The 25,610-nt window shown below is 44.9% G+C and overlaps 5 non-coding genes across 5 annotated transcripts; all 5 read right to left on the reverse strand.

Annotated features, from left to right (window-relative positions):
- Nucleotides 1–7,120: 7,120 nt before the first annotated feature.
- On the reverse strand, nt 7,121–7,208 carry trnah-gug (transfer RNA histidin (anticodon GUG)). Its single transcript is given in 2 exon segments — nt 7,121–7,156; nt 7,172–7,208. It is a non-coding gene; the product is annotated as a tRNA-His (tRNA).
- A 1,165-nt stretch (nt 7,209–8,373) lies between these two features.
- Nucleotides 8,374–8,461, reverse strand: trnay-gua (transfer RNA tyrosine (anticodon GUA)). The gene is given in 2 exon segments: nt 8,374–8,409; nt 8,425–8,461. It is a non-coding gene; the product is annotated as a tRNA-Tyr (tRNA).
- Nucleotides 8,462–9,618: 1,157 nt separating this feature from the next.
- On the reverse strand, nt 9,619–9,707 carry trnay-gua (transfer RNA tyrosine (anticodon GUA)). The gene is given in 2 exon segments: nt 9,619–9,655; nt 9,671–9,707. It is a non-coding gene; the product is annotated as a tRNA-Tyr (tRNA).
- A 2,419-nt stretch (nt 9,708–12,126) lies between these two features.
- Nucleotides 12,127–12,219, reverse strand: trnay-gua (transfer RNA tyrosine (anticodon GUA)). Its single transcript is given in 2 exon segments — nt 12,127–12,162; nt 12,178–12,219. It is a non-coding gene; the product is annotated as a tRNA-Tyr (tRNA).
- A 9,932-nt stretch (nt 12,220–22,151) lies between these two features.
- trnan-guu (transfer RNA asparagine (anticodon GUU)) lies at nt 22,152–22,239 on the reverse strand. Its single transcript is given in 2 exon segments — nt 22,152–22,187; nt 22,203–22,239. It is a non-coding gene; the product is annotated as a tRNA-Asn (tRNA).
- Nucleotides 22,240–25,610: the final 3,371 nt, after the last annotated feature.

Genomic DNA, 25,610 nt, shown 5'->3' on the forward strand with positions numbered 1-25,610 from the left:
GTGACTGGCTTTCTATTTGAAAGACATTCATTCAACCTCAGAGATAGGGGCAGATCGTGCACACATTTAATTTCCTTAATTGCCTCGGCTGGGCATCTTTGACACTTGCTAAAATTCAATAATCTTCATAGTTGCAACTGTCTGTAAATTTTAATCTCCCTCCAATTTGTGTGCAACAGCACATTCTTAACTTGGAGCTGTGTGACCTGGCCAAAAGAAGTGGTGAGCTTGACTGGTAATAGGAATAGAATAATGGACTGCCTCTCACAATAAAAGCGCAGGGTCTAGAAGTTGAAGTAATTCACTGCATCATGGCACAACGCACAATGACTTGCTTCACTGGCTACGCTGCACACCTATCTCCAAGTGGCTCGGAGATCAGCAGGGAAGTCCTGCTAGTGTCAGCCTGCTGCCCACATACAGTAGACGCTTGTCTCCATCAGCAAGTCCTCAAAGCAACGGGTGAGCTTCATCTGAAGGGATTTCAATTTGGATGATGACAGTAGCAGCCAAGAGTGCAATGATGTGGATTGAATTAGACACGAGCTGAAAGTTGCTGCTGGGATGACTGTGCAGGGGCAATGAGGAGGTGTGTCCGACTGACAGAAGTCTACTTGTACTTTGAATTGTGTTATGGGAGTTTGGATGCATTGTAGTCAAAGGAATACCCTGGTGGCCAGCAGGTGCCGAAGAGAATGCAAAGATCCAGGTTCTGGGCGTTTTGAAAAATGAAAAGAAGGGCTGCTGCACCTGTAGATGAATATGCGAAGGAGTAATGTAAAGAGAAGAGTTTGAATGGGTGTCATGCGTTTAGTTGCGCTTGGAATGTTTTTTGTTGAAAAAGGGAAGGGGAGCTTCCTTCGAGCCAGAATTGAACCAGTGACCTAAGGAAGCCAGTTTGAATGATCTACAGTTCTCCGCTCTACCAGCTGAGTTATCGAAGGAAAGGTCGCATGCAGTTGTTCTTTTCTGGTTATTTCCCACATGCCATTAGCGATTTGACGCTTCATCTCACTCTGCATTTTGCTGCTATGTGAGACTTTGAGCCATTAACAGAACTCCATAGCAGGAGTCTGTGCTACTTTCAATTAAACGTTTCATGATGCAAACTGCAGATCAAAGCTTTCCCTCCTCCTTGCATTGCAATTTAAGACAAACACTCAATTCTGCCTTCGTGAACCTTGCAAATGCACCTATTTGCTCACTTTGTCTGGAAGGCCATTCAGGAGATGCCCTCACATGTCAGTGAGCTGAGTGACTGGCTTTCTATTTGAAAGACATTCATTCAACCTCAGAGATAGGGGCAGATCATGCACACATTTAATTTCCTTAATTGCCTCGGCTGGGCATCTTTGACACTTGCTAAAATTCAATAATCTTCATAGTTGCAACTGTCTGTAAATTTTAAACTCCCTCCAATTTGTGTGCAACAGCACATTATAAACTTGGAGCTGTGTGACCTGGCCAAAAGAAGAGATGAGCTTGACTGGTAATAGGAATAGAATAATGGACTGCCTCTCCCAATAAAAGCGCAGGGTCTAGAAGTTGAAGTAATTCACTGCATCGTGGCACAACGCACAATGACTTGCTTCACTGGCTACGTTGCACACCTATCTCCATGTGTCTCGGAGATCAGCAGGGAAGTCCTGCTAGTGTCAGCCTGCTGCTCACATACAGTAGACGCTTGTCTCCATCAGCAAGTCCTCAAAGCAACGGGTGAACTTCATCTGAAGGGATTTCAATTTAGATGATGACAGTAGCAGCCGAGAGTGCAATGATGTGGATTGAATTAGACACGAGCTGAAAGTTGCTGCTGGGATGACTGTGCAGGGGCAATGAGGAGGTGTGTCCGACTGACAGATGTCTACTTGTACTTTGAATTGTGTTCTGGTAGTTTGGATGCATTGTAGTCAAAGGAATACCCTGGTGGCCAGCAGGTGCCGAAGAGAATGCAAAGATCCAGGTTCTGGGCGTTTTGAAAAATGAAAAGAAGGGCTGCTGCACCTGTAGATGAATATGCGAAGGAGTAATGTAAAGAGAAGAGTTTGAATGGGTGTCATGCGTTTAGTTGCGCTTAGAATGTTGTTTGTTGAAAAAGGGAGGCTCCTTCGAGCCGGAATTGAACGAGCGACCTAAGGACGTCAGCTTGAATGATCTACAGTCCTCCGCTCGACCAGCTGAGCTATCGAAGGAGAGGCCACATGCAGTCGTTCTTTTCTGGTTATTTCTCAAATGCCATTAGCGATTTGACGCTTCATCTCACTCTGCATGTTGCTGCTATGTGAGACTTTGAGCCATGAACAGAACTCCATAGCAAGAGTCTGTGCTACTTTCAATGAAACGTTTCATGATGCAAACTGCAGATCAAAGCTTTCCCTCCTCCTTGCATTGCAATTTCAGACAAACACTCAATTCTGCGTTCGCGAACCTTGCAAATGCACTTATTTGCTGACTTTGTCTGGAAGGCCATTCAGGAGATGCCCTCACATGTCAGTGAGATGAGTGACTGACTTTCTATTTGAAAGACATTCATTCAACCTCAGAGATAGGGGCAGATCATGCACACATTTAATTTCCTTATATGCCACGGCTGTGCATCTTTGACGCTTTCTAAAATTCAATAATCTTCATAGTTGCAACTGTCTGTAAATTTTAATCTCCCTCCAATTTGTGTGCAGCAGCACATTCTTAACTTGGAGCTCTGTGACCTGGCCAAAAGAAGAGGTGAGCTTGACTGGTAATAGGAATAGAATAATGGACTGCCTCTCACAATAAAAGCGCAGGGTCTAGAAGTTGAAGTAATTCACTGCATCATGGCACAACGCACAATGACTTGCTTCACTGGCTACGCTGCACACCTATCTCCAAGTGGCACGGAGATCAGCAGGCAAGTCCTGCTAGTGTCAGCCTGCTGCCCAAATACAGTAGACGCTTGTCTCCATAAGCAAGTCCTCAAAGCAACGGGTGAGCTTCATCTGAAGGGATTTCAATTCGGATGATGACAGAAGCAGCCAAGAGTGCAATGATATGGATTGAATTAGACACGAGCTGAAAGTTGCTGCTGGGATGACTGTGCAGGGGCAGTGAGCTGGTGTATCCGACTGACAGATGTCTACTTGTACTTTGAATTGTGTTCTGGGAGTTTGGATGCATTGTAGTCAAAGGAATACCCTGGTGGCCAGCAGGTGCCGAAGAGAATGCAAAGAGCCAGGTACTGGACGTTTTGAAAAATGAAAAGAAGAGCTGCTGCGCCTGTAGATGAATATGCAAAGGAGTAATGTAAAGAGAAAAGTTTGAATGGGTGTCATGTGTTTAGTTGCGCTTGGAATGTTATTTGTTGAAAAAGGGAAGGGGAGCTTCCTTCGAGCCAGAATTGAACCAGTGACCTAAGGAAGCCAGTTTGAATGATCTACAGTTCTCCGCTCTACCAGCTGAGTTATCGAAGGAAAGGCCGCATGCAGTTGTTCTTTTCTGGTTATTTCCCACATGCCATTAGCGATTTGACGCTTCATCTCACTCTGCATTTTGCTGCTATGTGAGACTTTGAGCCATTAACAGAACTCCATAGCAGGAGTCTGTGCTACTTTCAATTAAACGTTTCATGATGCAAACTGCAGATCAAAGCTTTCCCTCCTCCTTGCATTGCAATTTCAGACAAACACTCAATTCTGCCTTCGTGAACCTTGCAAATGCACCTATTTGCTCACTTTGTCTGGAAGGCCATTCAGGAGATGCCCTCACATGTCAGTGAGCTGAGTGACTGGCTTTCTATTTGAAAGACATTCATTCAACCTCAGAGATAGGGGCAGATCATGCACACATTTAATTTCCTTAATTGCCTCGGCTGGGCATCTTTGACGCTTGCTAAAATTCAATAATCTTCATAGTTGCAACTGTCTGTAAATTTTAAACTCCCTCCAATTTGTGTGCAACAGCACATTATAAACTTGGAGCTGTGTGACCTGGCCAAAGGAAGAGATGAGCTTGACTGGTAATAGGAATAGAATAATGGACTGCCTCTCACAATAAAAGCGCAGGGTCTCGAAGTTGAAGTAATTCACTGCATCATGGCACAACGCACAATGACTTGCTTCACTGGCTACGTTGCACACCTATCTCCAAGTGGCTCGGAGATCAGCAGGGAAGTCCTGCGAGTGTCAGCCTGCTGCCCACATACAGTAGACGCTTGTCTCCATCAGCAAGTCCTCAAAGCAACGGGTGAGCTTCATCTGAAGGGATTTCAATTTGGATGATGACAGTAGCAGCCAAGAGTGCAATGATGTGGATTGAATTAGACACGAGCTGAAAGTTGCTGCTTGGATGACTGTGCAGGGGCAATGAGGAGGTGTGTCCGACTGACAGAAGTCTACTTGTACTTTGAATTGTGTTCTGGGAGTTTGGATGCATTGTAGTCAAAGGAATACCCTGGTGGCCAGCAGGTGCCAAAGAGAATGCAAAGATCCAGGTTCTGGGCGTTTTGAAAAATGAAAAGAAGGGCTGCTGCACCTGTAGATGAATATGCGAAGGAGTAATGTAAAGAGAAGAGTTTGAATGGGTGTCATGCGTTTAGTTGCGCTTGGAATGTTGTTTGTTGAAAAAGGGAAGGGGAGCTTCTTTCGAGCCAGAATTGAACCAGCGACCTAAGGATGTCAGTTTAAATGATCTACAGTCCTCCGCTCCACCAGCTGAGCTATCGAAGGAGAGGCCACATGCAGTTGTTCTTTTCTGGTTATTTCTCACATGCCATTATCGATTTGACGCTTCATCTCACTCTGCATGTTGCTGCTATGTGAGACTTTGAGCCATTAACAGAACTCCATAGCAAGAGTCTGTGCTACTTTCAATTCAACGTTTCATGATGCAAACTGCAGATCAAAGCTTTCCCTCCTCCTTGCATTGCAATTTCAGACAAACACTCAATTCTGCCATAGCGAACCTTGCAAATGCACCTATTTGCTGACTTTGTCTGGAAGGCCATTCAGGAGATGCCCTCAAATGTCAGTGAGCTGAGTGACTGACTTTCTATTTGAAAGACATTCATTCAACCTCAGAGATAGGGGCAGATCATGCACACATTTAATTTCCTTATATGCCACGGCTGTGCATCTTTGACGCTTTCTAAAATTCAATAATCTTCATAGTTGCAACTGTCTGTAAATTTTAATCTCCCTCCAATTTGTGTGCAGCAGCACATTCTTAACTTGGAGCTCTGTGACTTGGCCAAAAGAAGTGGTGAGCTTGACTGGTAATAGGAATAGAATAATAGACTGCCTCTCACAATAAAAGCACAGGGTCTAGAAGTTGAAGTAATTCACTGCATCATGGCACAACGCACAATGACTTGCTTCACTGGCTACGCTGCACACCTATCTCCAAGTGTCTCGGAGATCAGCAGGGAAGTCCTGCTAGTGTCAGCCTGCTGCCCAAATACAGTAGACGCTTGTCTCCATCAGCAAGTCCTCAAAGCAACGGGTGAGCTTCATCTGAAGGGATTTCAATTCGGATGATGACAGAAGCAGCCAAGAGTGCAATGATATGGATTGAATTAGACACGAGCTGAAAGTTGCTGCTGGGATGACTGTGCAGGGGCAGTGAGCTGGTGTATCCGACTGACAGATGTCTACTTGTACTTTGAATTGTGTTCTGGGAGTTTGGATGCATTGTAGTCAAAGGAGTACCCTGGTGGATAGCAGGTGCCGAAGAGAATGCAAAGAGCCAGGTACTGGACGTTTTGAAAAATGAAAAGAAGAGCTGCTGCGCCTGTAGATGAATATGCAAAGGAGTAATGTAAAGAGAAAAGTTTGAATGGGTGTCATGTGTTTAGTTGCGCTTGGAATGTTTTTTGTTGAAAAAGGGAAGGGGAGCTTCCTTCGAGCCAGAATTGAACCAGTGACCTAAGGAAGCCAGTTTGAATGATCTACAGTTCTCCGCTCTACCAGCTGAGTTATCGAAGGAAAGGCCGCATGCAGTTGTTCTTTTCTGGTTATTTCCCACATGCCATTAGCGATTTGACGCTTCATCTCACTCTGCATTTTGCTGCTATGTGAGACTTTGAGCCATTAACAGAACTCCATAGCAGGAGTCTGTGCTACTTTCAATTAAACGTTTCATGATGCAAACTGCAGATCAAAGCTTTCCCTCCTCCTTGCATTGCAATTTCAGACAAACACTCAATACTGCCTTCGTGAACCTTGCAAATGCACCTATTTGCTCACTTTGTCTGGAAGGCCATTCAGGAGATGCCCGCACATGTCAGTGAGCTGAGTGACTGGCTTTCTATTTGAAAGACATTCATTCAACCTCAGAGATAGGGGCAGATCATGCACACATTTAATTTCCTTAATTGCCTCGGCTGGGCATCTTTGACGCTTGCTAAAATTCAATAATCTTCATAGTTGCAACTGTCTGTAAATTTTAAACTCCCTCCAATTTGTGTGCAACAGCACATTATAAACTTGGAGCTGTGTGACCTGGCCAAAAGAAGAGATGAGCTTGACTGGTAATAGGAATAGAATAATGGACTGCCTCTCACAATAAAAGCGCAGGGTCTAGAAGTTGGAGTAATTCACTGCATCATGGCACAACGCACAATGACTTGCTTCACTGGCTACGTTGCACACCTATCTCCAAGTGGCTCGGAGATCAGCAGGGAAGTCCTGCTAGTGTCAGCCTGCTGCCCAAATACAGTAGACGCTTGTCTCCATCAGCAAGTCCTCAAAGCAACGGGTGAGCTTCATCTGAAGGGATTTCAATTCGGATGATGACAGAAGCAGCCAAGAGTGCAATGATGTGGATTGAATTAGACACGAGCTGAAAGTTGCTGCTGGGATGACTGTGCAGGGGCAGTGAGCTGGTGTATCCGACTGACAGATGTCTACTTGTACTTTGAATTGTGTTCTGGGAGTTTGGATGCATTGTAGTCAAAGGAATACCCTGGTGGCCAGCAGGTGCCGAAGAGAATGCAAAGAGCCATGTACTGGACGTTTTGAAAAATGAAAAGAAGAGCTGCTGCGCCTGTAGATGAATATGCAAAGGAGTAATGTAAAGAGAAAAGTTTGAACGGGTGTCATGTGTTTAGTTGCGCTTGGAATGTTTTTTGTTGAAAAAGGGAAGGGGAGGTTCCTTCGAGCCGGAATTGAACCAGTGACATAGGGATATCAGTTTGAATAATCCACAGTCCACCGCTCTACCAGCTGAGCTATCGAAGGAGAGGCCGCATGCAGTCGTTCTTTTCTGGTTATTTCCCACATGCCATTAGCGATTTGACGCTTCATCTCACTCTGCATGTTGCTGCTATGTGGACTTTGAGCCATTAACAGAACTCCATAGCTGGAGTCTGTGCTACTTTCAATTAAACGTTTCATGATGCAAACTGCAGATCAAAGCTTTCCCTCCTCCTTGCATTGCAATTTCAGACAAACACTCAATTCTGCCTTAGCGAACCTTGCAAATGCACCTATTTGCTGACTTTGTCTGGAAGGCCATTCAGGAGATCCCCTTAGTTGTCAGTGAGCTGAGTGACTGACTTTCTATTTGAAAGACATTCATTCAACCTCAGAGATAGGGGCAGATCATGCACACATTTAATTTCCTTAATTGCCTCGGCTGTGCATCTTTGACGCTTGCTAAAATTCAATAATCTTCATAGTTGCCACTGTCTGTAAATTTTAATCTCCCTCCAATTTGTGTGCAGCAGCACATTCTTAACTTGGAGCTCTGTGACCTGGCCAAAAGAAGAGGTGAGCTTGACTGGTAATAGGAATAGAATTATGGACTGCCTCTCACAATAAAAGCGCAGGGTCTAGAAGGTGAAGTAATTCAATGCATCATGGCACAACGTACAATGACTTGCTTCACTGGATACGCTGCACACCTATCTCCATGTGTCTCGGAGATCAGCAGGGAAGTCCTGCTAGTGTCAGCCTGCTGCCCACATACAGTAGACGCTTGTCTCCATCAGCAAGTCCTCAAAGCAACGGGTGAGCTTCATTTGAAGGGATTTCAATTTAGATGATGACTGTAGCAGCCGAGAGTGCAATGATGTGGATAGAATTAGACACGAGCTGAAAGTTGCTGCTGGGATGACTGTGCAGGGGCAATGAGGAGGTGTGTCCGACTGACAGATGTCTACTTGTACTTTGAATTGTGTTCTGGGAGTTTGGATGCATTGTAGTGAAAGGAATACCCTGGTGGCCAGCAGGTGCCGAAGAGAATGCAAAGATCCAGGTTCTGGGCGTTTTGAAAAATGAAAAGAAGAGCTGCTGCGCCTGTAGATGAATATGCAAAGGAGTAATGTAAAGAGAAGAGTTTGAATGGGTGTCATGCGTTTAGTTGCGCATGGAATGTTGTTTGTTGAAAAAGGGAAGATGAGCTTCCTTCGAGCCGGAATTGAACCAGCGACCTAAGGATGTCAGTTTGAATGATCTACAGTCCTCCGCTCTACCAGCTGAGGTATCGAAGGAGAGGCCACATGCAGTCGTTCTTTTCTGGTTATTTCTCACATGCCATTAGCGATTTGACGCTTCATCTCACTCTGCATGTTGCTGCTATGTGAGACTTTGAGCCATTAACAGAACTCCATAGCAAGAGTCTGTGCTACTTTCAATTCAACGTTTCATGATGCAAACTGCAGATCAAAGCTTTCCCTCCTCCTTGCATTGCAATTTCAGACAAACACTCAATTCTGCCTTAGCGAACCTTGCAAATGCACCTATTTGCTGACTTTGTCTGGAAGGCCATTCAGGAGATGCCCTCACATGTCAGTGAGCTGAGTGACTGACTTTCTATTTGAAAGACAACCTCAGAGATAGGGGCAGATCATGCACACATTTAATTTCCTTATATGCCACGGCTGTGCATCTTTGACGCTTTTTAAAATTCAATAATCTTCATAGTTGCAACTGTCTGTAAATTTTAATCTCCCTCCAATTTGTGTGCAGCAGCACATTCTTAACTTGGAGCTGTGTGACCTGGCCAAAAGAAGTGGTGAGCTTGACTGGTAATAGGAATAGAATTATGGACTGCCTCTCACAATAAAAGCGCAGGGTCTAGAAGGTGAAGTAATTCACAGCATCATGGCACAACGCACAATGACTTGCTTCACTGGATACGCTGCACACCTATCTCCATGTGTCTCGGAGATCAGCAGGGAAGTCCTGCTAGTGTCAGCCTGCTGCCCACATACAGTAGATGCTTGTCTCCATCAGCAAGTCCTCAATGCAACGGGTGAGCTTCATTTGAAGGGATTTCAATTTAGATGATGACAGTAGCAGCCGACAGTGCAATGATGTGGATTGAATTAGACACGAGCTGAAAGTTGCTGCTGGGATGAATGTGCAGGGGCAATGAGGAGGTGTGTCCGACTGACAGATGTCTACTTGTACTTTGAATTGTGTTCTGGGAGTTTGGATGCATTGTAGTGAAAGGAATACCCTGGTGGCCAGCAGGTGGCGAAGAGAATGCAAAGATCCAGGTTCTGGGCGTTTTGAAAAATGAAAAGAAGGGCTGCTGCACCTGTAGATGAATATGCGAAGGAGTAATGTAAAGAGAAGAGTTTGAATGGGTGTCATGCGTTTAGTTGCGCTTGGAATGTTGTTTGTTGAAAAAGGGAAGGGGAGCTTCCTTCAAGCCGGAATTGAACCAGCGACCTAAGGATATCAGTTTGAATGATCTACAGTCCTCCGCTCTACCAGCTGAGTTATCGAAGAAAAGGCCGCATGCAGTCGTTCTTTTCTGGTTATTTCTCACATGCCATTAGCGATTTGACGCTTCATCTCACTCTGCATGTTGCTGCTATGTGAGACTTTGAGCCATTAACAGAACTCCATAGCAAGAGTGTGTGCTACTTTCAATTCAACGTTTCATGATGCAAACTGCAGATCAAAGCTTTCCCTCCTCCTTGCATTGCAATTTCAGACAAACACTCAATTCTGCCTTAGCGAACCTTGCAAATGCACCTATTTGCTGACTTTGTCTGGAAGGCCATTCAGGAGATCCCCTTAGATGTCAGTGAGCTGAGTGACTGACTTTCTATTTGAAAGACATTCATTCAACCTCAGAGATAGGGGCAGATCATGCACACATTTAATTTCCTTAATTGCCTCGGCTGGGCATCTTTGACGCTTGCTAAAATTCAATAATCTTCATAGTTGCAACTGTCTGTAAATTTTAAACTCCCTCCAATTTGTGTGCAACAGCACATTATAAACTTGGAGCTGTGTGACCTGGCCAAAAGAAGAGGTGAGCTTGACTGGTAATAGGAATAGAATTATGGACTGCCTCTCACAATAAAAGCGCAGGGTCTAGAAGGTGAAGTAATTCACAGCATCATGCCACAATGCACAATGACTTGCTTCACTGGATACGCTGCACACCTATCTCCATGTGTCTCGGAGATCAGCAGGGAAGTCCTGCTAGTGTCAGCCTGCTGCCCACATACAGTAGACGCTTGTCTCCATCAGCAAGTCCTCAAAGCAACGGGTGAGCTTCATTTGAAGGGATTTCAATTTAGATGATGACAGTAGCAGCCGAGAGTGCAATGATGTGGATTGAATTAGACACGAGCTGAAAGTTGCTGCCGGGATGACTGTGCAGGGGCAATGAGGAGGTGTGTCCGACTGACAGATGTCTACTTGTACTTTGAATTGTGTTCTGGGAGTTTGGATGCATTGTAGTCAAAGGAATACCCTGGTGGCCAGCAGGTGCCGAAGAGAATGCAAAGAGCCAGTACTGGACGTTTTGAAAAATGAAAAGAAGAGCTGTTGCGCCTGTAGATGAATATGCAAAGGAGTAATGTAAAGAGAAAAGTATGAATGGGTGTCATGTGTTTAGTTGCGCTTGGAATGTTTTTTGTTGAAAAAGGGAAGGGGAGCTTCCTTCGAGCCAGAATTGAACCAGTGACCTAAGGAAGTCAGTTTGAATGATCTACAGATCTCCGCTCTACCAGCTGAGCTACCGAAGGAAAGGCCACATGCAGTTGTTGTTTTCTGGTTATTTCCCACATGCCATTAGCGATTTGACGCTTCATCTCACTCTGCACTTTGCTGCTATGTGAGACTTTGAGCCATTAACAGAACTCCATAGCAGGAGTCTGTGCTACTTTCAATTCAACGTTTCATGATGCAAACTGCAGATCAAAGCTTTCCCTCCTCCTTGCATTGCAATTTCAGACAAACACTCAATTCTGCCTTCGTGAACCTTGCAAATGCACCTATTTGCTGACTTTGTCTGGAAGGCCATTCAGGAGATGCCCTCACATGTCAGTGAGCTGAGTGACTGACTTTCCATTTGAAAGACATTCAATCAACCTCAGAGATAGGGGCAGATCATGCACACATTTAATTTCCTTATATGCCACGGCTGTGCATCTTTGACGCTTTCTAAAATTCAATAATCTTCATAGTTGCAACTGTCTGTAAATTTTAATCTCCCTCCAATTTGTGTGCAGCAGCACATTCTTAACTTGGAGCTCTGTGACCTGGCCAAAAGAAGAGGTGAGCTTGACTGGTAATAGGAATAGAATAATGGACTGCCTCTCACAATAAAAGCGCAGGGTCTAAAAGTTGATGTAATTCACTGCATCATGGCACAACGCACAATGACTTGCTTCACTGGCTACGCTGCACACCTATCTCCAAGTGGCTCGGAGATCAGCAGGGAAGTCCTGCTAGTGTCAGCCTGCTGCCCAAATACAGTAGACGCTTGTCTCCATCAGCATGTCCTCAAAGCAACGGGTGAGCTTCATCTGAAGGGATTTCAATTCGGATGATGTCAGAAGCAGCCAAGAGTGCAATGATATGGATTGAATTAGACATGAGCTGAAAGTTGCTGCTGGGATGACTGTGCAGGGGCAGTGAGGAGGTGTGTCCGACTGACAGATTTCTACTTGTACTTTGAATTGTGTTCTGGGAGTTTGGATGCATTGTAGCCAAAGGAATACCCTGGTGGCCAGCAGGTGCCGAAGAGAATGCAAAGAGACAGGTTCTGGGCGTTTTGAAAAATGAAAAGAAGGGCTGCTGCGCCTGTAGATGAATATGCGAAGGAGTAATGTGAAGAGAAGAGTTTGAATGGGTGTCATGCGTTTAGTTGCGCTTGGAATGTTGTTTGTTGAAAAAGGGAAGGGGAGCTTCCTTCGAGCCGGAATTGAACCAGCAACCTAAGGATGTCAGTTTGAATGATCTACAGTCCTCCGCTCTACCAGCTGAGCTATCGCATGAGAGGCCACATGCAATTGTTCTTTTCTGGTTATTTCTCACATGCCATTAGCGATTTGACGCTTCATCTCACTCTGCATGTTGCTGCTATGTGAGACTTTAAGCCATTAACAGAACTCCATAGCAAGAGTCTGTGCTACTTTCAATGAAACGTTTCATGATGCAAACTGCAGATCAAAGCTTTCCCTCCTCCTTGCATTGCAATTTCAGACAAACACTCAATTCTGCCAGAGCGAACCTTGCAAATGCACCTATTTGCTGACTTTGTCTGGAAGGCCATTCAGGAGATGCCCTCACATGTCAGTGAGATGAGTGACAGACTATCTATTTGGAAGACATTCATTCAACCTCAGAGATAGGGGCAGATCATGCACACATTTAATTTCCTTATATGCCACGGCTGTGCATCTTTGACGCTTTCTAAAATTTAATAATCTTCATAGTTGCAACTGTCTGTAAATTTTAATCTCCCTCTAATTTGTGTGCAGCAGCACATTCTTAACTTGGAGCTCTGTGACCTGGCCAAAAGAAGATGTGAGCTTGACTGGTAATAGGAATAGAATAATGGACTGCCTCTCACAATAAAAGCGCAGGGTCTAGAAGTTGAAGTAATTCACTGCATCATGGCACAACGCACAATGACTTGCTTCACTGGCTACGCTGCACACCTATCTCCAAGTGGCTCGGAGATCAGCAGGGAAGTCCTGCTAGTGTCAGCCTGCTGCCCAAATACAGTAGACGCTTGTCTCCATCGGCAAGTCCTCAAAGCAACGGGTGAGCTTCATCTGAAGGGATTTCAATTCGCATGATGACAGAAGCAGCCAAGAGTGCAATGATATGGATTGAATTAGACACGAGCTGAAAGTTGCTGCTGGGATGACTGTGCAGGGGCAGTGAGGAGGTGTGTCCGACTGACAGATTTCTACTTGTACTTTGAATTGTGTTCTGGGAGTTTGGATGCATTGTAATCAAAGGAATACCCTGGTGGCCAGCAGGTGCCGAAGAGAATGCAAAGAGCCAGGTTCTGGGCGTTTTGAAAAATGAAAAGAAGAGCTGCTGCGCCTGTAGATGAATATGCAAAGGAGTAATGTAAAGAGAAAAGTTTGAATGGGTGTCATGTGTTTAGTTGCGCTTGGAATGTTTTTTGTTGAAAAAGGGAAGGAGAGGTTCCTTCGAGCCGGAATTGAACCAGTGACCTAAGGATGCCAGTTTGAATGATCTACTGTTCTCCGCTCTACCAGCTGAGTTATCGAAGGAAAGGCCGCATGCAGTTGTTCTTTTCTGGTTATTTCCCACATGCCATTAGCGATTTGACGCTTCATCTCACTCTGCATTTTGCTGCTATGTGAGACTTTGAGCCATTAACAGAACTCCATAGCAGGAGTCTGTGCTACTTTCAATTAAACGTTTCATGATGCAAACTGCAGATCAAAGCTTTCCCTCCTCCTTGCATTGCAATTTCAGACAAACACTCAATTCTGCCTTCGTGAACCTTGCAAATGCACCTATTTGCTCACTTTGTCTGGAAGGCCATTCAGGAGATGCCCTCACATGTCAGTGAGCTGAGTGACTGGCTTTCTATTTGAAAGACATTCATTCAACCTCAGAGATAGGGGCAGATCATGCACACATTTAATTTCCTTAATTGCCTCGGCTGGGCATCTTTGACACTTGCTAAAATTCAATAATCTTCATAGTTGCAACTGTCTGTAAATTTTAATCTCCCTCCAATTTGTGTGCAACAGCACATTCTTAACTTGGAGCTGTGTGACCTGGCCAAAAGAAGTGGTGAGCTTGACTGGTAATAGGAATAGAATAATGGACTGCCTCTCACAATAAAAGCGCAGGGTCTAGAAGTTGAAGTAATTCACTGCATCATGGCACAACGCACAATGACTTGCTTCACTGGCTACGCTGCACACCTATCTCCAAGTGGCTCGGAGATCAGCAGGGAAGTCCTGCTAGTGTCAGCCTGCTGCCCACATACAGTAGACGCTTGTCTCCATCAGCAAGTCCTCAAAGCAACGGGTGAGCTTCATCTGAAGGGATTTCAATTTGGATGATGACAGTAGCAGCCAAGAGTGCAATGATGTGGATTGAATTAGACACGAGCTGAAAGTTGCTGCTGGGATGACTGTGCAGGGGCAATGAGGAGATGTGTCCGACTGACAGAAGTCTACTTGTACTTTGAATTGTGTTATGGGAGTTTGGATGCATTGTAGTCAAAGGAATACCCTGGTGGCCAGCAGGTGCCGAAGAGAATGCAAAGATCCAGGTTCTGGGCGTTTTGAAAAATGAAAAGAAGGGCTGCTGCACCTGTAGATGAATATGCGAAGGAGTAATGTAAAGAGAAGAGTTTGAATGGGTGTCATGCGTTTAGTTGCGCTTGGAATGTTTTTTGTTGAAAAAGGGAAGGGGAGCTTCCTTCGAGCCAGAATTGAACCAGTGACCTAAGGAAGCCAGTTTGAATGATCTACAGTTCTCCGCTCTACCAGCTGAGTTATCGAAGGAAAGGTCGCATGCAGTTGTTCTTTTCTGGTTATTTCCCACATGCCATTAGCGATTTGACGCTTCATCTCACTCTGCATTTTGCTGCTATGTGAGACTTTGAGCCATTAACAGAACTCCATAGCAGGAGTCTGTGCTACTTTCAATTAAACGTTTCATGATGCAAACTGCAGATCAAAGCTTTCCCTCCTCCTTGCATTGCAATTTAAGACAAACACTCAATTCTGCCTTCGTGAACCTTGCAAATGCACCTATTTGCTCACTTTGTCTGGAAGGCCATTCAGGAGATGCCCTCACATGTCAGTGAGCTGAGTGACTGGCTTTCTATTTGAAAGACATTCATTCAACCTCAGAGATAGGGGCAGATCATGCACACATTTAATTTCCTTAATTGCCTCGGCTGGGCATCTTTGACACTTGCTAAAATTCAATAATCTTCATAGTTGCAACTGTCTGTAAATTTTAAACTCCCTCCAATTTGTGTGCAACAGCACATTATAAACTTGGAGCTGTGTGACCTGGCCAAAAGAAGAGATGAGCTTGACTGGTAATAGGAATAGAATAATGGACTGCCTCTCCCAATAAAAGCGCAGGGTCTAGAAGTTGAAGTAATTCACTGCATCAAGGCACAACGCACAATGACTTGCTTCACTGGCTACGTTGCACACCTATCTCCATGTGTCTCGGAGATCAGCAGGGAAGTCCTGCTAGTGTCAGCCTGCTGCCCACATACAGTAGACGCTTGTCTCCATCAGCAAGTCCTCAAAGCAACGGGTGAACTTCATCTGAAGGGATTTCAATTTAGATGATGACAGTAGCAGCCGAGAGTGCAATGATGTGGATTGAATTAGACACGAGCTGAAAGTTGCTGCTGGGATGACTGTGCAGGGGCAATGAGGAGGTGTGTCCGACTGACAGATGTCTACTTGTACTTTGAATTGTGTTCTGGTAGTTTGGATGCATTGTAGTCAAAGGAATACCCTGGTGGCCAGCAGGTGCCGAAGAGAATGCAAAGATCCAGGTTCTGGGCGTTTTGAAAAATGAAAAGAAGGGCTGCTGCACCTGTAGATGAATATGCGAAGGAGTAATGTAAAGAGAAGAGTTTGAATGGGTGTCATGCGTTTAGTTGCGCTTAGAATGTTGTTTGTTGAAAAAGGGAGGCTCCTTCGAGCCGGAATTGAACGAGCGACCTAAGGACGTCAGCTTGAATGATCTACAGTCCTCCGCTCGACCAGCTGAGCTATCGAAGGAGAGGCCACATGCAGTCGTTCTTTTCTGGTTATTTCTCAAATGCCATTAGCGATTTGACGCTTCATCTCACTCTGCATGTTGCTGCTATGTGAGACTTTGAGCCATGAACAGAACTCCATAGCAAGAGTCTGTGCTACTTTCAATGAAACGTTTCATGATGCAAACTGCAGATCAAAGCTTTCCCTCCTCCTTGCATTGCAATTTCAGACAAACACTCAATTCTGCGTTCGCGAACCTTGCAAATGCACTTATTTGCTGACTTTGTCTGGAAGGCCATTCAGGAGATGCCCTCACATGTCAGTGAGATGAGTGACTGACTTTCTATTTGAAAGACATTCATTCAACCTCAGAGATAGGGGCAGATCATGCACACATTTAATTTCCTTATATGCCACGGCTGTGCATCTTTGACGCTTTCTAAAATTCAATAATCTTCATAGTTGCAACTGTCTGTAAATTTTAATCTCCCTCCAATTTGTGTGCAGCAGCACATTCTTAACTTGGAGCTCTGTGACCTGGCCAAAAGAAGAGGTGAGCTTGACTGGTAATAGGAATAGAATAATGGACTGCCTCTCACAATAAAAGCGCAGGGTCTAGAAGTTGAAGTAATTCACTGCATCATGGCACAACGCACAATGACTTGCTTCACTGGCTACGCTGCACACCTATCTCCAAGTGGCACGGAGATCAGCAGGCAAGTCCTGCTAGTGTCAGCCTGCTGCCCAAATACAGTAGACGCTTGTCTCCATAAGCAAGTCCTCAAAGCAACGGGTGAGCTTCATCTGAAGGGATTTCAATTCGGATGATGACAGAAGCAGCCAAGAGTGCAATGATATGGATTGAATTAGACACGAGCTGAAAGTTGCTGCTGGGATGACTGTGCAGGGGCAGTGAGCTGGTGTATCCGACTGACAGATGTCTACTTGTACTTTGAATTGTGTTCTGGGAGTTTGGATGCATTGTAGTCAAAGGAATACCCTGGTGGCCAGCAGGTGCCGAAGAGAATGCAAAGAGCCAGGTACTGGACGTTTTGAAAAATGAAAAGAAGAGCTGCTGCGCCTGTAGATGAATATGCAAAGGAGTAATGTAAAGAGAAAAGTTTGAATGGGTGTCATGTGTTTAGTTGCGCTTGGAATGTTATTTGTTGAAAAAGGGAAGGGGAGCTTCCTTCGAGCCAGAATTGAACCAGTGACCTAAGGAAGCCAGTTTGAATGATCTACAGTTCTCCGCTCTACCAGCTGAGTTATCGAAGGAAAGGCCGCATGCAGTTGTTCTTTTCTGGTTATTTCCCACATGCCATTAGCGATTTGACGCTTCATCTCACTCTGCATTTTGCTGCTATGTGAGACTTTGAGCCATTAACAGAACTCCATAGCAGGAGTCTGTGCTACTTTCAATTAAACGTTTCATGATGCAAACTGCAGATCAAAGCTTTCCCTCCTCCTTGCATTGCAATTTCAGACAAACACTCAATTCTGCCTTCGTGAACCTTGCAAATGCACCTATTTGCTCACTTTGTCTGGAAGGCCATTCAGGAGATGCCCTCACATGTCAGTGAGCTGAGTGACTGGCTTTCTATTTGAAAGACATTCATTCAACCTCAGAGATAGGGGCAGATCATGCACACATTTAATTTCCTTAATTGCCTCGGCTGGGCATCTTTGACGCTTGCTAAAATTCAATAATCTTCATAGTTGCAACTGTCTGTAAATTTTAAACTCCCTCCAATTTGTGTGCAACAGCACATTATAAACTTGGAGCTGTGTGACCTGGCCAAAGGAAGAGGTGAGCTTGACTGGTAATAGGAATAGAATAATGGACTGCCTCTCACAATAAAAGCGCAGGGTCTCGAAGTTGAAGTAATTCACTGCATCATGGCACAACGCACAATGACTTGCTTCACTGGCTACGTTGCACACCTATCTCCAAGTGGCTCGGAGATCAGCAGGGAAGTCCTGCGAGTGTCAGCCTGCTGCCCACATACAGTAGACGCTTGTCTCCATCAGCAAGTCCTCAAAGCAACGGGTGAGCTTCATCTGAAGGGATTTCAATTTGGATGATGACAGTAGCAGCCAAGAGTGCAATGATGTGGATTGAATTAGACACGAGCTGAAAGTTGCTGCTTGGATGACTGTGCAGGGGCAATGAGGAGGTGTGTCCGACTGACAGAAGTCTACTTGTACTTTGAATTGTGTTCTGGGAGTTTGGATGCATTGTAGTCAAAGGAATACCCTGGTGGCCAGCAGGTGCCAAAGAGAATGCAAAGATCCAGGTTCTGGGCGTTTTGAAAAATGAAAAGAAGGGCTGCTGCACCTGTAGATGAATATGCGAAGGAGTAATGTAAAGAGAAGAGTTTGAATGGGTGTCATGCGTTTAGTTGCGCTTGGAATGTTGTTTGTTGAAAAAGGGAAGGGGAGCTTCTTTCGAGCCAGAATTGAACCAGCGACCTAAGGATGTCAGTTTAAATGATCTACAGTCCTCCGCTCCACCAGCTGAGCTATCGAAGGAGAGGCCACATGCAGTTGTTCTTTTCTGGTTATTTCTCACATGCCATTATCGATTTGACGCTTCATCTCACTCTGCATGTTGCTGCTATGTGAGACTTTGAGCCATTAACAGAACTCCATAGCAAGAGTCTGTGCTACTTTCAATTCAACGTTTCATGATGCAAACTGCAGATCAAAGCTTTCCCTCCTCCTTGCATTGCAATTTCAGACAAACACTCAATTCTGCCAAAGCGAACCTTGCAAATGCACCTATTTGCTGACTTTGTCTGGAAGGCCATTCAGGAGATGCCCTCAAATGTCAGTGAGCTGAGTGACTGACTTTCTATTTGAAAGACATTCATTCAACCTCAGAGATAGGGGCAGATCATGCACACATTTAATTTCCTTATATGCCACGGCTGTGCATCTTTGACGCTTTCTAAAATTCAATAATCTTCATAGTTGCAACTGTCTGTAAATTTTAATCTCCCTCCAATTTGTGTGCAGCAGCACATTCTTAACTTGGAGCTCTGTGACTTGGCCAAAAGAAGTGGTGAGCTTGACTGGTAATAGGAATAGAATAATAGACTGCCTCTCACAATAAAAGCACAGGGTCTAGAAGTTGAAGTAATTCACTGCATCATGGCACAACGCACAATGACTTGCTTCACTGGCTACGCTGCACACCTATCTCCAAGTGGCTCGGAGATCAGCAGGGAAGTCCTGCTAGTGTCAGCCTGCTGCCCAAATACAGTAGACGCTTGTCTCCATCAGCAAGTCCTCAAAGCAACGGGTGAGCTTCATCTGAAGGGATTTCAATTCGGATGATGACAGAAGCAGCCAAGAGTGCAATGATATGGATTGAATTAGACACGAGCTGAAAGTTGCTGCTGGGATGACTGTGCAGGGGCAGTGAGCTGGTGTATCCGACTGACAGATGTCTACTTGTACTTTGAATTGTGTTCTGGGAGTTTGGATGCATTGTAGTCAAAGGAGTACCCTGGTGGATAGCAGGTGCCGAAGAGAATGCAAAGAGCCAGGTACTGGACGTTTTGAAAAATGAAAAGAAGAGCTGCTGCGCCTGTAGATGAATATGCAAAGGAGTAATGTAAAGAGAAAAGTTTGAATGGGTGTCATGTGTTTAGTTGCGCTTGGAATGTTTTTTGTTGAAAAATGGAAGGGGAGCTTCCTTCGAGCCAGAATTGAACCAGTGACCTAAGGAAGCCAGTTTGAATGATCTACAGTTCTCCGCTCTACCAGCTGAGTTATCGAAGGAAAGGCCGCATGCAGTTGTTCTTTTCTGGTTATTTCCCACATGCCATTAGCGATTTGACGCTTCATCTCACTCTGCATTTTGCTGCTATGTGAGACTTTGAGCCATTAACAGAACTCCATAGCAGGAGTCTGTGCTACTTTCAATTAAACGTTTCATGATGCAAACTGCAGATCAAAGCTTTCCCTCCTCCTTGCATTGCAATTTCAGACAAACACTCAATACTGCCTTCGTGAACCTTGCAAATGCACCTATTTGCTCACTTTGTCTGGAAGGCCATTCAGGAGATGCCCGCACATGTCAGTGAGCTGAGTGACTGGCTTTCTATTTGAAAGACATTCATTCAACCTCAGAGATAGGGGCAGATCATGCACACATTTAATTTCCTTAATTGCCTCGGCTGGGCATCTTTGACGCTTGCTAAAATTCAATAATCTTCATAGTTGCAACTGTCTGTAAATTTTAAACTCCCTCCAATTTGTGTGCAACAGCACATTATAAACTTGGAGCTGTGTGACCTGGCCAAAAGAAGAGATGAGCTTGACTGGTAATAGGAATAGAATAATGGACTGCCTCTCACAATAAAAGCGCAGGGTCTAGAAGTTGGAGTAATTCACTGCATCATGGCACAACGCACAATGACTTGCTTCACTGGCTACGTTGCACACCTATCTCCAAGTGGCTCGGAGATCAGCAGGGAAGTCCTGCTAGTGTCAGCCTGCTGCCCAAATACAGTAGACGCTTGTCTCCATCAGCAAGTCCTCAAAGCAACGGGTGAGCTTCATCTGAAGGGATTTCAATTCGGATGATGACAGAAGCAGCCAAGAGTGCAATGATGTGGATTGAATTAGACACGAGCTGAAAGTTGCTGCTGGGATGACTGTGCAGGGGCAGTGAGCTGGTGTATCCGACTGACAGATGTCTACTTGTACTTTGAATTGTGTTCTGGGAGTTTGGATGCATTGTAGTCAAAGGAATACCCTGGTGGCCAGCAGGTGCCGAAGAGAATGCAAAGAGCCATGTACTGGACGTTTTGAAAAATGAAAAGAAGAGCTGCTGCGCCTGTAGATGAATATGCAAAGGAGTAATGTAAAGAGAAAAGTTTGAACGGGTGTCATGTGTTTAGTTGCGCTTGGAATGTTTTTTGTTGAAAAAGGGAAGGGGAGGTTCCTTCGAGCCAGAATTGAACCAGTGACATAGGGATATCAGTTTGAATAATCCACAGTCCACCGCTCTACCAGCTGAGCTATCGAAGGAGAGGCCGCATGCAGTCGTTCTTTTCTGGTTATTTCCCACATGCCATTAGCGATTTGACGCTTCATCTCACTCTGCATGTTGCTGCTATGTGGACTTTGAGCCATTAACAGAACTCCATAGCTGGAGTCTGTGCTACTTTCAATTAAACGTTTCATGATGCAAACTGCAGATCAAAGCTTTCCCTCCTCCTTGCATTGCAATTTCAGACAAACACTCAATTCTGCCTTAGCGAACCTTGCAAATGCACCTATTTGCTGACTTTGTCTGGAAGGCCATTCAGGAGATCCCCTTAGTTGTCAGTGAGCTGAGTGACTGACTTTCTATTTGAAAGACATTCATTCAACCTCAGAGATAGGGGCAGATCATGCACACATTTAATTTCCTTAATTGCCTCGGCTGTGCATCTTTGACGCTTGCTAAAATTCAATAATCTTCATAGTTGCAACTGTCTGTAAATTTTAATCTCCCTCCAATTTGTGTGCAACAGCACATTCTTAACTTGGAGCTGTGTGACCTGGCCAAAAGATGAGGTGAGCTTGATTGGTAATAGGAATAGATTAATGGACTGCCTCTCACAATAAAAGCGCAGGGTCTAGGAGTTGAAGTACTTCACTGCATCATGGCACAACGCACAATGACTTGCTTCACTGGATACGCTGCACACCTATCTCCAAGTGGCTCGGAGATCAGCAGGCAAGTCCTGCTAGTGTCAGCCTGCTGCCCAAATACAGTAGACGCTTTTCTCCATCAGCAAGTCCTCAAAGCAACGGGTGAGCTTCATCTGAAGGGATTTCAATTTGGATGATGATAGGAGCAGCCAAGAGTGCAATGATGTGGATTGAATTAGACACGAGCTGAAAGTTGCTGCTGGGATGACTGTGCAGGGGCAGTGAGGAGGTGTGTCCGACTGACAGAAGACTTCTTGTACTTTGAATTGTGTTCTGGGAGTTTGGATGCATTGCAGTCAAAGGAATGCCCTGTTGGCCAGCAGGTGCCGAAGAGAATGCAAAGAGCCAGCTAGTGGCTGTTTTGAAAAATGAAAAGAAGGGCTGCTGCGCCTATAGTTGAATATGCGAAGGAGTAATGTAAAGAGAAAAGTTTGAATGGGTGTCATGCGTTTTGTTGCGCTTGGAATGTTTTTTGTTGAAAAAGTGAAGGGGAGCTTCCTTCGAGCCAGAATTGAACCAGCTATCTAAGGATGTCAGTTTGAATAATCAACAATCCTCCGCTCTACCAGCTGAGCTATCGAAGGAGAGTCCACATGCAGTTGTTCTTTTCTGGTTATTTCCGACATGCCATTAACGATTTGACGCTTCATCTCACTCTGCATGTTGCTGCTAAGTGAGACTTTGAGCCCTTAACAGAACTCCATAGCAGGAGTCTGTGCTACTTTCAATTAAATGTTTCATGATGCAAACTGCAGATCAAAGCTTTCCCTCCTCCTTGCATTGCAATTTCAGACAAACACTCAATTCTGCATTGGCGAACCTTGCAAATGCACCTATTTGCTGACTTTGTCTGGAAGGCCATTCAGGAGATGCCCTCACATGTCAGTGAGCTGAGTGACTGACTTTCTATTTGAAAGATATTCATTCAACCTCAGAGATAGGGGCAGATCATGCACACATTTAATTTCCTCAATTGCCTCGGCTGTGCATCTTTGACGCTTGCTAAAATTCAATATTCTTCATAGTTCCAACTGTCTGTAAATTTTAATCTCCCTCCAATTTGTGTGCAACAGCACATTCTTAACTTGGAGCTGTGTGACCTGGCCAAAAGATGAGGTGAGCTTGACTGGTAATAGGAATAGATTAATGGACTGCCTCTCACAATAAAAGCGCAGGGTCTAGAAGTTGAAGTAATTCACTGCATCATGGCACAACGCACAATGACTTGCTTCACTGGCTACGCTGCACACCTATCTCCAAGTGGCTCGGAGATCAGCAGGGAAGTCCTGCTAGTGTCAGCCTGCTGCCCAAATACAGTAGATGCTTGACTCCATCAGCAAGTCCTCAAAACAACGGGTGAGCTTCATCTGAAGGGATTTCAATTCGGATGATGACAGAAGCAGGCAAGCTTCCAATGATATGGATTGAATTAGACACGAGCTGTAATTTGCTGCTGGGATGACTGTGCAAGGGCAGTGAGGAGGTGTGTCTGACTGACAGGAGACTACTTGTACTTTGAATTGTGTTCTGGGAGTTTGGATGCATTGTAGTCAAAGGAATGCCCTGTTGGCCAGCACGTGCCGAAGAGAATGCAAAGAGCAAGCTCGTGGGTGTTTTGAAAAATGAAAAGAAGAGCTGCTGCGCCTGTCGATGAATATGCGAAGGAGTAATGTAAAGAGAAAAGTTTTAATGGGTGTCATGTGTTTAGTGGTGCTTGGTATGGGTTTTGGTGAAAATGTGACGGTAGGCTTCCTTCGCGCCAAAATTGAACGAGCGACTTAATGATGTCAGTTTTAATGATCTCCAGTCCTCCGCTTTACCAGCTGACCTATCGAAAGAGAGGCCACATGCAGTCTTTCTTTTCTGGTTATTTCCCACATGCCATTAGCAGTTTGACGCTTCATCTAACTCTGCATGTTGCAGCTGTGTGAGACTTTGAGCCATTAACAGATCTCCATCGCAGGAGTCTGTGCTACTTTCAATTAAAGGTTTCACGATGCAAATTGCAGATCAAAGCTTTCCCTCCTCCTTGCATTGCAATTTCAGACAAACACTCAATTCTGCCTTGGCAATGCACCTATTTGCTCACTTTGTCTGGAAGGCCATTCATGAGATGTCCTCAGATGTCATTGAGCTGAGTGATTGGCTTTCTATTTGAAATACATTCATTCAACTTCAGAGATAGGGGCAGATCATGCACACATTTAATTTCTTTACTCGCCTCAGTTGTGCATCTTTGACGCTTGCTAAAATTAAATAATCTTCATAGTTTCATAGAGCCAGAGAAGACACAGCCAGAGTGAGACAGAACCAAGTGTGAGTTTGGGAATTTGAATCTCGGTGGGAATTCGAAGCTGGGTGGGGAGGAAGTGCTTTTTATCCCTGGTAAGTGACTGGTCAGTAGTGTTTCTGTTTTTCTGTTTCTTTTCATTGGTATATTTATTTATTTTTTTCTTCTATGTTTATTTATTTATTTAATTTGTTTTGGGAAATTGTAATTGTTGAAGTTAACCGAAGGTTTAAGACATGGCAGGAGATCTCAGACCCGTGTCATGCTCCTCGTGTGCGATGTGGGAGCTCAGGGACACGTCCACTGTCCCTGGCTCCTTCAAGTGCAAGACGTGTGTCCAGTTGCAGCTCCTGTTAGACCGCTTGACGGCTCTGGAGCTGCGGATGGACTCACTTTGGAGCATCCGCGATGCTGAGGACATCGTGGATAGCACGTTTAGCGAGTTGATCACACCGCAGGTGAAAGGTACTGAGGGAGATAGAAAATGGGTAACCAAAAGACAGAGCAAGAGTAGGAAGGCAGTGCAGGTGTCCTCTGCAGTCATCTCCCTGCAAAACAGATATACCGCTTTGGATACTGTTGGGGGAGATGGCTCACCAGGGGAAGGCAGCAGCAGCCAGGTTAATGGAACCGTGGCTGGCTCTGCTGCGCAGCTGGGCAGGAAGAAGAATGGCAGGGCAAAAGTGATAGGGGACTCAATTGTAAGGGGAATAGACAGGCGGTTCTGTGGATGCAATCGAGACTCCAGGATGGTATGTTGCCTCTCTGGTGCAAGGGTCAAGGATGTCTCGGAGCAGCTGCAGGACATTCTGGGGGGGGGGGAGGGTGAACAGCCAGCTGTCATGGTGCACATAGGCAGCAACTATATAGGTAAAAAACGGGACGAGGTCCTACAAGCTGAATTCAGGGAGTTAGGAGCTACACTAAAAAGTAGGACCTCAAAGGTAGTAATCTCAGGATTGCTACCAGTGCCACGAGCTAGTCAGAGCAGGAATGTCAGGATAGATAGGATGAATGCGTGGCTTGAGAGATGGTGCAAGAGGGATTCAAATTCCTGGGACATTGAAACCGGTTCTGGGGGAGATGGGACCAGTACAAACCGGACAGTCTGCACCTGGGCAGGACTGGAACCGATGTCCTAACGGGGGTGTTTGCTAGAGCTGTTGGGGAGAGTTTAAACTAATGTGGCAGGGGGATGGGAACCGATGAAGGAAGTTGGAAGGTAGTAAAACAGGGACAGAAACAAAAGGCAGTAAGGGGGAAAGTGTAAGGCAGAGAAGCCATAGTCAAAAATCAAAAAGGGCGACAGTACAAGGTACAGTGACTGAGGGGAGCTCAGTGAATAGGACCAGGAATACTAAAAGGAATAAAACGGGAAGTGAAAACATTAATGGTAAGCGACGCGGCAGGTCGTTACATGAAGATATGGGTTCAACGACAAGGAAAATTAGGAGAAAGGTTAAGAGGAAATATAACTTAAGAGAAGTTACGGATCGAGGTGTTAAGATGCAGAACAGAGGTAAAAAAACCAACATAAGTGTACTTTACCTGAATGCTCGTAGTATTCGGAATAAGGTAAATGAGTTGATAGTGCAAATCATCATGAATGACTATGATTTAGTGGCCATGACTGAAACATGGTTGTTAAAAAAGAAAAATATGTTC

This window comes from Scyliorhinus torazame, chromosome 11, assembly GCF_047496885.1.
Source record: "Scyliorhinus torazame isolate Kashiwa2021f chromosome 11, sScyTor2.1, whole genome shotgun sequence".
Lineage (NCBI taxonomy): Eukaryota > Metazoa > Chordata > Chondrichthyes > Carcharhiniformes > Scyliorhinidae > Scyliorhinus > Scyliorhinus torazame.